The 13,153-nt window shown below is 43.6% G+C and overlaps 1 protein-coding gene and 1 non-coding gene across 3 annotated transcripts in view; one reads left to right on the top strand and one right to left on the bottom strand.

Annotated features, from left to right (window-relative positions):
- The first annotated feature begins 98 nt into the window (after positions 1-98).
- The window catches only part of TCN2 (transcobalamin 2), a 44,893-nt gene continuing 31,838 nt past the window's right edge, over positions 99-13,153 (top strand). The window contains exon 1 of one of the 2 annotated variants that reach the window (XM_036823394.1): positions 99-169. The gene's annotated coding sequence lies outside the window, so the exon portion shown is untranslated. The remainder of the gene's footprint in view (positions 170-13,153) is intronic. The other variant, XM_036823393.1, reaches the window with a different exon arrangement.
- On the bottom strand, positions 8,464-8,536 carry TRNAE-CUC. The gene has a single exon. It is a non-coding gene; the product is annotated as a tRNA-Glu (tRNA).

Raw genomic sequence — 13,153 nt, 5'->3', positions numbered from 1 at the left:
GTTGGGATGGAACGGGGCGGAAGGCTTAGAGGAGGCGCAGCGCCTTCTGGGATGCAGAGGGGAGCCGCACTCCGAGGTGTGGGAGCACGAGTTGCGTTGTCATGGTAACGGTAACGGTTGCTGGGCGTCGTCGGAACTTGTCTCCCTTGTCTGAGAGGCCGCCTTGGCGGTAAGTGAAGCTGGACTCGCTTCGCCGTTGGCCATTGGCTTTTACTTTTGTCCGTTCGCTGTTACCGGGATAAACAGAACAAAAGCAGACTTTTTTCTTCACAGAGGTGGAGAGACTCGAGAGGCCACTTAGATTTTACGAGCCTTAGCGGAGGGTTGAAAAATGACGAAAGACCAAGCAGCATTACAGAACTCGTGGTATATTTAAAATGCACATTTAACACGTTTGAGCTTTTAATATGTATACACAAATTTCGTAGTGTGTTCCTCAAAGAATAATTACAAGATTTATACAAATATTCACACCAAGTGGGGTGGTCTGGGAAGACGGTAAAATTTGTAAAATTTGATGTTTTCTTCTTTCAGGCCTCTAAACTCCATTTGGAGATTGCCTCAAATTTTTATTTATTTATTTATTATTTAATTTATTTTTGACTGCTGCGGCACATGGGATCTTCACTGAGGCATGGGGGATCTTTCGTTGTAGCTCACAGGCTCCCCATCGTGGTGCGTGGGCTTCTCTCTAGTTCCGGCATGAGGGTTTTTCTCTCTCTAGTTGTGGCGCTCTGGTTCCAGAGCGTGTAGGCTCTGTAGTTTGTGGTACATGGGCTCTAGTTGAGGCGCGAGAGCTCCGTAGTTGTGGCGCACCGGCTTAGTTGCCCCCAGCATGTGGGATCTTAATTCTCTGACCAGGGATCGAACCTGTATCCCCTGCATTGTAAGGTGGACTTTTTACCACTGGACCACCAGGGAAGTCCCAATATTGCCTCAAAATTTTAAATTTGAGGCCCTGTGAATGTGACCTGACCCAAGGTTGTGGTCATAGAACTCGCCCTTTAAAGGTAAATACAGACATTAAGCACTGGCTAGTGCTTGTTTTGAACAATGTGCATTTTATTATGTACTTTCAATTAAAGCTAAAATAAAATAAAAACCTAGTGATTCTACAAACAGCGAAAAATGAAATGAAATGAAAACCGGGTAGGGGAAGGTGAGCTGGCAAAACTTTGAACGAACTTGCCAGAGAGGTGTGAGGAAAACCAGGGTCATGTGGTGCTCACAGCAGAAGACCAAGGAGTGTTCCAGAAAGGGGGCAGTAGAGAAGGAAGGATGGCAAAGATTGGTGCCACCATGAAAGTTATAAAAGGTGCAGAGGTGGTGGTCTCTATCACATCTCTGTTTAATTCATCAGTCTGGTGCCTGCAGAAACTGGATTGATTCTGGAGAATGACTATAGATTACTGTGCACTCAACCAAGTAATAGCCCTGATCACAATTCATGTGCTTGAAATTGTTTCATTGCTAGAGCAGATTAATAAGGCTTGAGATTTGTGGTTTGCTGCCATTGATTTAGCAAGTTCATTCTTTTACATTCCACTTAGAAAAGAGGATCAGGACTTTCCTGGCAGTCAAGTGGTTAAGACTCCACGCTTCCAATGCAGGGGGCGCAGGTTCGATCCCTGGTCTGGTAACTAAGATCGCACATGCTGCGTGGTGCGGCCAAAAAACATAGAGGATCAGAAATACTTCTCATTCTCATGGAACTGACAGTAATATTCATTTAGTTTTACGTTGGGGCTATGTTAACTCTCCTGCCCTCTGTCATAATACTAGTCTGAAGAGATCTGGATCATTGGAACAGCCCACAGATGTGACACTGATCTGTTACATTGATATTATGCTGATCAGACAGGACATGTAGAGAGGGCTCTGAAGCAGGTCCTGGCTGCAGAGCAAACCGTGCCCCACTTGGACCATTGGATCCAGCAGACCCTATGGTGTTGGTGGAGTCAGCGGAGGGAAAGATGCAGTATAGAGCTTATGGCAAGCCCCAGTGGGAGAATCACAATGCAGAACTCTGGAATTCTTGGGCAAGGTCATGCCACCTACTGCAGAGAAGTATACACCATTGAAGAAATACCTGCTGGCTTGTTACTGAGCCCCGGTAGAAAACAGCTGGCCATTGGTCATCAAGTGACCAAGTTCAGAACTGCCAAATATGAGTTGGGTTATTTTGGACCCAGTGAGGAATAAAAGTAAATGGGCCCAGCAGAGGTCACTGTAAATATAATCAAGCCCTCCTGGGACCAGATGGCACAAGTAAGCTGCCTGAGCAAGTAGCCTAGGCCTCCTGTTGCACACAACAGTTGCTCCAAAATCCCTTCCCTGTTTGCACCTAAGCCTGTATGGAGGTCCCACATGACTAGCCGAAAGCGAGGAGGAAAAGACTCAAGCTTGGTTTATGGACAGGTTGACTCAGTGCACAGGTGCAAAGCAAAAATAGACCACAGCTACATAGCAGCCACTTTCAGGGTTGGTCTTGAAAGACAGTGGAGATGGAAAATCTTTCCAATGGGTGGAGCTGCAAGCAGTCATCCGCTTTTTATGGAAGGAGAAGTGGCCCAAGTTGAAAATACAGATAGGTTCCTGAGCAGTGGTCAGTGGTCTGGCTGTCTGGAAGGGGTTCTGGAAGGGGATCTGGAAGGAAAAGGACTAGAATGTAGAGATAAGGAGGTCTGAGGTAGAGGCATATGGCTGGATGAGAGAAATAGAGAAAACACTGAGCCCCCAATATGCCACTATTCCTTGAGGAGACCAACTGGCCATTTGATAATTCAGCTACAGTGGGCCTTTCTGTCCTGGAAATGTCACCAGTTTGTCCTCAGAGAGAGAGATACCTAACCTGGGCAAGGGTCTGCCTTGTCTGCCTGCAGAGTCTCAGCCAGAGCCACTATTCAGCAGCCTATGGAATGCCTGATCTACAAGCATGGAATCCCACGTATCATAGCCTTCAACCAGGGACCCGTTTTACATGCAGGGAGGTGTAGGAGTAGGCCCATGGCCTTGGGATATACCACCTACTGCACCATCCAGAGACATCCAGCATCACAGAATGCTGGAACAGCCTTCTACAAGCATAGCTGAGGTACCAGCTTGGAGGAAATACTCTGTGATAAGCCAACCCACTTACTCCCAATGACTCACTGGGAGAATATTGTGCTTCCCATTCCTGTAACTCTGAGCTCTGCAATGTTGGAGACCCTGGTCCTCAAAGAGAACATGCTTTTCCCAGGGGACACAGAAAGGGTTCCATTGAATTATAAGTTATGGCTACCACATGGGTACTTTGACTTTCTTGTGCACAGAGACCAGCAGGTTTGAAGAAGAGTCACTGTACTGCCAGGGGTAATTGACCTTGAGCAGCTGGAAGAGGTCACACTGCTCTACACAATGGGGATGGGACAACACGTGCAGAACCCAGGTGAGCTGCTTGGGAGCCTCCTGGTACTCCATTGCCCACTGCAACTAAGAATGGACACATGAATTACCCCTGGCACGAAAAGAGTTAACATACTAAGGGTTCACGACCCTCAGCAATAAGGTTTGGGTTATGCTATCACCAAGACCTGCTGAGGTAAGAGCTGAGACTCAGGTGAGTTTAGGATGGATGGTGGAAGAAGATGAATACCAACTGCAGCCCTGAGCCACTGATCAACCAAAGCAATGGAGGTTGTAGTTTATTCCAGTAGCATCCCTTTTCTTAGGTTCCACTCAGGAAGAGAGGCCCATGGAACTATCCCTGAACCTGTGTGGAGAAGTAAATGTATGTGGTGCAAGGGGTGGACTGTAGTGGCTTCAAAACATGCCTCTCAGGTCTCCTACTGTGGGGAGCACAATTGCCCGATCGCCCCAGCTGTGCTCTGAAATCCATCGAGTGCTAGTGCGAAGGCTGTGCTTCCCATGGGCTCCCAGCCAATGACTGAGCACAGCAAGGATACTGAGGGAGGCCTGGTCCTTGGAGTCACAGGACTCCTCTGCTGGGTGACTGTTTTGTGTCAGTCTCAGCCTATCATCGATAGTGATGCTATCAGCTAGGAGTGCCTGGGGGGCCTGTACTACCAGTGGGAGCCCCCCCCCACCCCAGACGTTTCCCCGACTGGAGCCAGTGTCGTGGATGGACCAGTCCTTGTGGTTCTCACTGTGATTGCAAGATACACCTCAGCAACAACCATTAGGGAACTTTGGGGGGAAAAAAAAGGTTTATTACTCACAAGTCCTGGAGGGTACCTGGCACGTCTGGGGCCACACAGCAAGGTCACAGGAAGAGAGAGAGAGAGCATGCACCTGGGGTTTTGCCTTTATTGGGGTTGAGGATGAGGTGCCTAGGGTTTCACAGGTTCACTCTTTATTGGCAAATTTAAAACAGAAGAGCCAGAATTAGGACACGGGAAGGGAAAAGTGGGTTCACTCAAGCAGTCAGTTATATAGGTTACCCAGGACTTTCTAAAAGGGGAATTTTGGGGAATTCCCTGGGGGTCTAGCAGTTAGGACTCTGCGCTTTCACTGCCGAAGAGGCAGGTTCAATCCCTGGTCAGGGAACTAAGATCTCACAAGCTGCTGGGCTAAAAGAAAAAAGGGGGGGAGGGACTTCATGGGTGGGGGCAGCCTGTCTCCTTATCTATTTGTTTAGCTAGTAACTGTGTCCCGCAAAATGTTTGAGGTGCACGTCTTTGAAATGAATGCCTCAGCAATCGAAAGCTTAATGTCAGGCACTTACAATTAAAAAAAAAAAAAGCTTACTGTCAGGCACTTACACAACAGTAACTTTTTTTTTTTTTAATTTATTTTTATTTTTGGCTGCATTGGGTCTTTGTTGCTGCGCTCAGGCTTTTCTCTAGTTGCGGTGAGCGGGGGCTACTCTTTGTTGCGGTGCGCAGGCTTCTCATTGGGTGACTTCTCTTGTTGCAGAGCGCGGGCTCTAGGCATACGGGCTTCAGTAGTTGTGGCACGTGGGCTCGGTAGTTGTGGCTCGCAGGCTCTAGAGCGCAGGCTCAGTAGTTGTGGCGCATGGGCTTAGTTGCTCTGTGGCATGTGGGATCTTCCCAGACCAGGGCTCAAACACGTGTCCCCTGCATTGGCAGGCGGATTCTTAACCACTGCGCCACCAGGGAAGCCCCACTACAGTAACTTTGATCCCAGGGCTTGCCGTAGGCCTTGCTGAAAGTTTCTTAAATCTCTACAGCATTAATTATTAGAGAAATGCAAATCAAAGCTACAATGAGGGGACTTCCCTGGTGGCGCAGTGGTTAAGAATCCGCCTGCCAATGCAGGGGACATGGGTTCGAGCCCTGGTCCGGGAAGATCCCACATGCGGCTGAGCGACTAGGCCTGTGCGCCACAACTGCTGAGCCTGCGCTCTGGAGCCTGCGAGCCACAACTAATGAGCCCACGTGCCACAACTGCTGAGGCCCGTGCGCCTAGAGCCCATGCTCTGCAACAAGTGAAACCACTGCAACGAGAAGCCCGCACACCACAACAAAGAGTAGCCCCCGCTCGCCACAACTGGAGAAAGCCCATGCACAGCAACAAAGACCCAACGCAGCCAAAAATAAATAAATAAATAATAAAATAAATTTAAAAAAAAAACTACAATGAGGTATCACCTTACACTGATCAGAATGGCCATTATCAAAAAATCTAGAAACATAACTAATAAGAACCTGCTATATAAAAAATAAAATTCAAAAATTCAGAAACAAAAATATCTAGAAACAATAAATGCCAGAAAGGGTGTGGTGAAAAGGGAACCCTCCTGCACTGTTGGTGGGAATGTAAATTGATACAGCCACTGTGGAGAACAGTATGGAGTTTCCTTAAAAAACTAAAAATAGAACTACCATACGACCCAGCAATCCCACTACTGGGCATATACCCAGAGAAAACCATAATTCAAAAAGACACATGCACCCCAATGTTCATTGCAGCACTATTTACAATAGCCAGGACATGGAAGCAACCTAAATGCCCATTGACTGACGAATGGATAAAGAAGATGTGGTACATATATACAATGAAATATTACTCAGCCATAAGAAGGAACGAAATTGGGTCATTTGTAGAGATGTGGATGGATCTAGAGACTGTCATACAGTGAAGTAAGTCAGAAAGAGAAAAACAAATATCGTATATTAACGCATATATGTGGAACCTAGAAAAATGGTACAGATGAACCGGTTTGCAGGGCAGAAATAGAGACACAGATGTCGAGAACAAACGTATGGACACCAAGGGGGGAAGTGGCAGGGGTGGTGGTGGTGGTGTGATGAATTGGGAGATTGACATATATACACTAATATGTATAAAATAGATAATAAGAACCTGCTGTATAAAAAATAAATTAAATTCAAAAATTCAAAAAAACAAAAACAAAAAGACATGTACTGCAATGTTCATTGCAGCACTATTTACAATAACCAGGACATGGAACCAACCTAAATGTCCATCAACAGATGAATGGACAAAGAAGATGTGGCACATAGATACAGTGGAATATTACTCACCATAAAAAGAAACGAAATTGAGTTATTTGTAGTGAGGTGGATGAACCTAGAGTCTGTCATACAGAGTGAAGTAAGTCAGAAAGAGAAAAACAAACACCGTATGCTAACACATATATATGGAATCTAAAAAAAAAAAAAAAAAAGGTACTGATGAACCTAGTTGCAGAATGAACCTAGTTGCAGAGCAGGAATAAAGAGGTAGACATAGAGAATGGACTTGAGGACTTGAGGACATGAGGTGGGAGGGCGAAGCTGGGGCGAAGTGAGAGTAGGATTGACATATATACACTACCGAATGTAAAATAGTTAGCTAGTGGGAAGCAGCAGCATAGCACAGGGAGATCGGCTTGGTGCTTTGCGATGACCTAGAGAGGTGGGATAGGGAGGGTGTGAGGGAGGCTCAAGAGGGAGGGGATGTGGGGATATATATATGCATATGGCTGATTCACTTTGTTGTACAACAGTAACTAACACAGTATTGTGAAGCAATTATACTCCAGTAAAGATCTATTAAAAAAAAATATCTCTACAGCAGTCTCAGACCTCCCTTACCTATTTCCTTCCTTCCCTCTCTCCTTCACAGGCGTCAGACCTGCACCATAGTCTAACAGGTCTGCTGGCTTCCTCTGGTTCCCTTTCCCTTTACACTCACAGAATTTTCCCCAATCAATCCTATGCACATCTAATACCATCTTGGCATCTGCTCTTGGAGGACCAGGACTAACAAACTAACACAACCAGTCATAGATTTATAGCTTGATTTTTCACAAACCAAATACACCCATATAAGCAGCACCCAGCTCAGGAAACAGAACATGACCAGCACCCAGGAGCCTTCCCTGCAGTGCTCCCTTCCAGTTCCTATCCCTCAAAGAGAATCACTAATCAAATTCCCACATCATACCTTAGTTTTGCCTATTTTTCAACTCTATCTGAACAAAAAAATGTCACCTGCTGTATCAGTAAAAAAAAAAAAGGATGTTCCTACCATCAGGCCATCAGCCACTGCAGCAGCCTCACTGGGCATCCTTGCTGCCAAGTCCAAGCTCATACTGCTCACTGCACGACAGGCCAATAAATTGAGAGATGAGTTGTTGGGGCAAGGAATAGCGGCTTTATTCAGAAAGCCAGCAGACCGAGAAAATGGTGGACTCCTGTCCCAAAGAACCATCTTGCCTGAGTTAGAATTCAGGCTTCTTTTATACTAAAAGGGGAGGGAGTAAAGTCAAACATTTCCTGGTTCCGGTCAGCCTCAGGAGGGGATGTGTTAGTTTCCTCCTTCCTGTAGTCATTCACAGGTGGGCCTGGTCAGGATGTGAGCTAAACAAAGGGATTTTAGCTTAGTGCTCATAACCTGGGAGGCAGGGGTTCCAGAGGTGGGCCATTATAATTCAAGCTTATAGGCAACATCCCTTTAGTGATTAACTTGTAATAGAATTCCCTATTACACCCTGAGGGGATTCAGAATGGAGAAAAACAGGATACTGGCCCTAGATAGCTAAGGTGCATATCAAAGGAATGATTTCAATGAGCCCAGACTCTTGCATCTTCCCATACATAGAAAAGCACTAAATTCATTAACTTGAGATGTCTGTTTTCTCTTTAATTAACAGTAATCTTTTGATGTTCCAACTACCTGGGCTTTTTGTTGTTTTTCGTTTGTTTGTTGTTTCTTTGTGTGTTTTTTGTTTGTTTATTTTTTTGCAAAAACTCCTCTATGTATCCTGGCTCCTCCCTTACCTCTTCAGAACAGTCCCTTAGAGTTATCTGAGAGGCTGTCTCCTGGGCTTAAGTCCTCAGAAAGTCTGCTAAATAAAACATAATTCTAAACTATTTTTTTAATACTTATTTATTTATTTTATTTATTTTGGCTGTGCCGGGTCTTAGTTGTGGCACGCGGGATCTTCAGTGCGGCATGTGGGATCTTTAGTTGCAGCATGCGTGCGGGATCCAGTTCCCCGACCAGGGGTCGAACCTGGGCCCCCTGCATTGAGAGTGCAGAGTCTTACCCACTGGACCACCAGGGAAGTCCCAATTCTAAACTTTTAGGTTGTGCATTTTTTTCAGTCGACAATTATATCAATTGAATCTCATAGTATGGTTTGTCAAGAACTGTGAAGGGTCTGAGATGTTACTCCACTCACACAGATACGTAACTTTTATATGTGAATACTGCAGAAACATGAGGCTTCTGGGTCAGGGAACAGAGCTCTATCTTGATACTCACAACCAGATTAACAGCCAGGGTAACATTGCAGCATCCTTCCCCACACCTAGACCCACAGGCAGTGCAATGAGAGCTGATGGAAACTTTGTATATGAGTGCCAAGTTACACCCCGTAAATGAAGGATAGAGAACAACAGATTTTCTAATTTCTACCTGCAGGAGAAAAGCAGCTGCCTCTCCTCTGCTTCTTGGAGATTGAATGAAAAGTATCTTAGATACTTACCCTAACCCATTCAAATGTAAATGAATTGCTTCAAGAACTGGATAAGCCCCAGTGTCTGGCTTCTGTGACCTAGAGGTGTTTGGATGTGTGGACTTCATCCCTTTTGACAGGGAGATAGCTCTCTAGTCTTCCTGGTACCTTTGGGAGCTTAACTCTGGGCCTAGTCTGGGCTGTAACCATTTGACTCTCTCAGGGAGATAAGTTCTATTATCGTTTTGTTTCTGTCTCTCCCCCGCCCCCCTGCCCCCGGCCACAGCATGCCGGATTGAACCCGAGCTTCTGCAGTGGAAGAGTGGAGTCTTAACCACTGGACCACCAGGGAAGTCCCTATTATCCTTTTGGATAAGACCAGTTAACTACACAAATGGCTACAGATTAAAGTCTTATGGTATGTGGAAAGCAAAATGCTTTTAGGGGAAGTTAAAGCAAGCATTTACTCTTTATATTGTATACATTTCCACATCTCAGGAGGCTAGGGCTTTTTACAGGAGGACTGAGACATCCATGGAGATTTTAGTTCCCTACATGCTGTGTTTTCTTTTTTGTCTGGCTTCTTTCAATCAACATTATGTTTGTGAAATTCATCCTTCTTGTTGTGTGAATGTTCACTCATGCTAATTGCCATATAGAATATACCATACTTTATCCATTCTATTCTTGGTGGAGATTAGGTAGTGTAAAAATTCAACCAATTGTGGAGATAGGGAACAGTCCACAAGACTACTCCCACTCTGACACCAGTTGCAAGTGCACAGGTCCCTGAGATCATCCTCAGTTTTGATAATTCACTAGAAGGACCTTCAAAACTCAATGAAAGCTGTTATACCACAGTTAACAGTTTATTACAGGGAAAGATACAGATTAAAATCAGCCAAGGGAAGAGACACTTGGGACAGGGTTTAGGAAAGTACCAAACTTGGAGTTTAGTCATCCGTCCCCTAGAGACTCAGGGCAGTGTTACTTTCCTGGCATCAATGCATGACACTATGCATGGAGTATTGCCAACCAGGGAAGCTCACCAAAGCCTTGGTGTCCAGAGTCTTTACTGGGCTCCATCACTCACGCAGGGTTGACTACCCATGTGGCTGATAACAATTTCCAGCCCTCTGGAGGTCCAAGCTGGTGTCACATGAACCAAAGTGCCCCACCCTAAAAAACCGTTATCTGTCTGGCTCAAGGCCCCCAGTCAAACAAGGACACTCCTATCAGGCATGACATTCCAAGGGCTTAGAGATTACCTCCCAGAAGCTGAGGGCAAAGGCCAGTCCTCCATTTCAGCCCCAGCTGTCTCCTTGCGGTTTTATCAGAATTCACCTTTTATTTTGTAGCTATATTATTAGGTTTAGAATGGTTTAAAAAAATCTTAGTGAATTGAGTCTTTTATCAATATGTGGTAACCCTCTGTTCTGGTCATTGTTGTTGTGTAACAAATTATCTCAAAATTTAGTGATTTAAAACAAGAATCATTTTGTTATCTCATGGTTTCTGTGGGTTAAAAATTCGGCATGGGGGAATTCCCTGGCAGTCCAATGGTTAGGACTCTGTGCTTCCACTGCAGGGGGCACAGGTTCAATCCCTGGTCAGGGAACTAAGATCCCTGTGTGGCACGGCCATAAAAAAATAAATAAATAGAAATTGGGGATGGGGTCAGTTGACTGTTTCTGTCTATAAGTCTTATGCAGTTGAAATCACGAAAGCTGGAATAGTCTGAGGGCTGGAGAAGCTGGGGGCTGGCTGGACATGCTTCTGTCTCTTCAGGTAATCGAAGGGCTTCTTCAGGTAATCATGTGGATTACTTTCCTGGGCCAATTTAGGCTTCCACCCAGGATAGCAGCCTCAGGGCGGTTGGACTGCTTACACAACAGCTCTCAAGTGTTGCCACGAGCAAGGTGGCAGTGCATTTTCTTTTCTGACTTGAAGTCATATATTATCACTTCTCCTACATTCTGCAACTTACAAGCAAGTCACAAATCTGCCCAGATTCAAAGGGAGGGGACTTAAGACTTTGTGGATGAATGACAAAATTATAGAAGACCACAGTGGGACAGGGGGTATTGTTGCAGCCATCTTTGCAAAATACAATCTGATATATGCTCTTTGTCTCTATTAATGCTTTTTACCTAAGACTATTTGATCTGATAATAATATAGCTAAGCCAACTTTATTTTGGTTGGTATTTTTCTGGTATATCTTTTTCTAACCTTTCACTTTTAATCTTTTTGCATTTTTATGTTATAGGAATTTCTCTTGAAAACAGAATATAGCTGGGTATTTTAAAAACCAACCTGATAGTCTTCACCCTTGAACTGGATAGTTTAATCCATTTACATGGATTGTGATGGCTGATATATTTGGGTTTCTGTCTTCTGTGTTATTTTTGTTCTACCTATTCACTTTTTCTGGGTTTCTTTTTTCTCCCCCTCCTTTTTGTTTTCTTTTAAATTCTCCCCACAATAATTCTGTTTGCCCTTCTACTAGTTTACATACTCTGTTTCTGTTCTTTAAATGATTATCCAAAATTTTTAACTTACACATTTGACTTAGCAGATCCTAAAGTTAATCATTATCTTTGTCTTCTTCAGAAATTTTAATAAAAGGATCTTAGTAGACTTTAACTCCAATCTGAACCCTCTAGACTTACATACAGTTGTTGAACTTTACCTTAATTTTAAACCCTGTATGTTACACATTATTGGTATTGGTTTATGTACTCAATATTTGTTTACATTTATCTGCAGCCTTGACATTTTCTTTGCTCCCATTCTTACATCTTAGACTTTCCTTCTGGAATCATCTTTTTTTCTCTTCTGGAAGTATGTTAGTCAGGTTCTAGTGCAAGTAAACTCTCAGTTTTTGGGTGTCTTAAAATGTCTTTATTTTACTCTTATTTTTGTTTTTGAGTGATAGTTTCACTGAGTATAGAATTCAAGTGACTAGTACAGTCTCTCAACACAATGAAGATATCATTCTAGTCTGATCTGACTTTCATTGTTATTATTGAGAAGATATCCGTCAGTAGAATTATCATCTCTCTGTAGATAATGTGTCATTTTCTGTCTTCCTATCCAGCTTGAGATTCACTGGGATTCCTCATTCCGAGGATTGATATCTTTCCTCGATTCTGGAAAATCCTCAACCATTATATTTTCAAATATTGCTTCTTCTTTCTCACCATTTTTTTTCCTCCTGTAGTTTCCATTAGACTTATGTTGGACCATCTTACTCTGTCTTCCATGCCTCTTAACAGCTCACATTTTTTTGAAATCACATTTTTATTGATTTAACTTGCAAAAAAGAAGCATGAAATTAGTATGTATGGGCTGATTGAGACAAAATTGAAGTCAATCAACTATGATATTTGATAACCTATCAAAAAGATGATACTAAGATTTTAATTTCTACTAAGAACAATTAAAATCAAGATGTGAGTCTTTGAGCAACTGGTTAAAGTAGCATCACTTTTAACCTAGTCTCCCAAAAGAACCCCCATTCTCCATAAGTTGCTTAAAATCAGTAGACCCGCCAGAACATAGGATTATTTATTTAAGGACACCAGCAAAATACCTTCAAATTCCACAGAAATGATGAGGTGATCATTTAAAGGACTCCTCCTTTTTTTTTAAAAAAAGTAGACTTTATTTTGGGGACTTCCCTGGTGGTCCAGTGGTTAAGAATCCGCCTTCCAATGCAGGGGACGTGGCTTCGATCCCTGGTCGGGGAACTAAGATCCCACATGCCACGGGGCAACTAAGCCCACGTGCCACAATTACTGAGCCCACGTACCACAACTAGAGAGAAGCCTATGAGCCGCAACTAAGACCCAATGCAGCCAAATAAATAAATAAATAAACAGATAGATAGATAGATAGATTTTATTTTTAATTTTTTTCCCCCCACGCCACACAGCATGCGGGATCTTGGTTCCCTGACAAGGAATCGAACCTACACCCCCTGCATTGGGAGCGTGGAGTCTTAACCACTGAACTGCCAGGAAAGTCGCCAGGACTTTATTTTTTAGAACAGCTTTAGCTTTACATAAAAATTGAGTAGATGGTGCAGAGAATTCCCATATATCCCACAGTCAGTTTCTCTTATTATTAACATCTAACATTAGTATGGTACATTTGTTACAATTAATGAACCAATATTGATACTTTATTATTAATATACATTATTCAGATTTCCTTAGTTTTA

The sequence above is a fragment of the Balaenoptera musculus genome, chromosome 14, assembly GCF_009873245.2.
Source record: "Balaenoptera musculus isolate JJ_BM4_2016_0621 chromosome 14, mBalMus1.pri.v3, whole genome shotgun sequence".
In the NCBI taxonomy this organism is placed as follows: domain Eukaryota; kingdom Metazoa; phylum Chordata; class Mammalia; order Artiodactyla; family Balaenopteridae; genus Balaenoptera; species Balaenoptera musculus.
The sequence above is the reverse complement of the archived record's forward strand: the minus strand, read 5'-3'. Positions and strand labels throughout refer to the sequence as shown.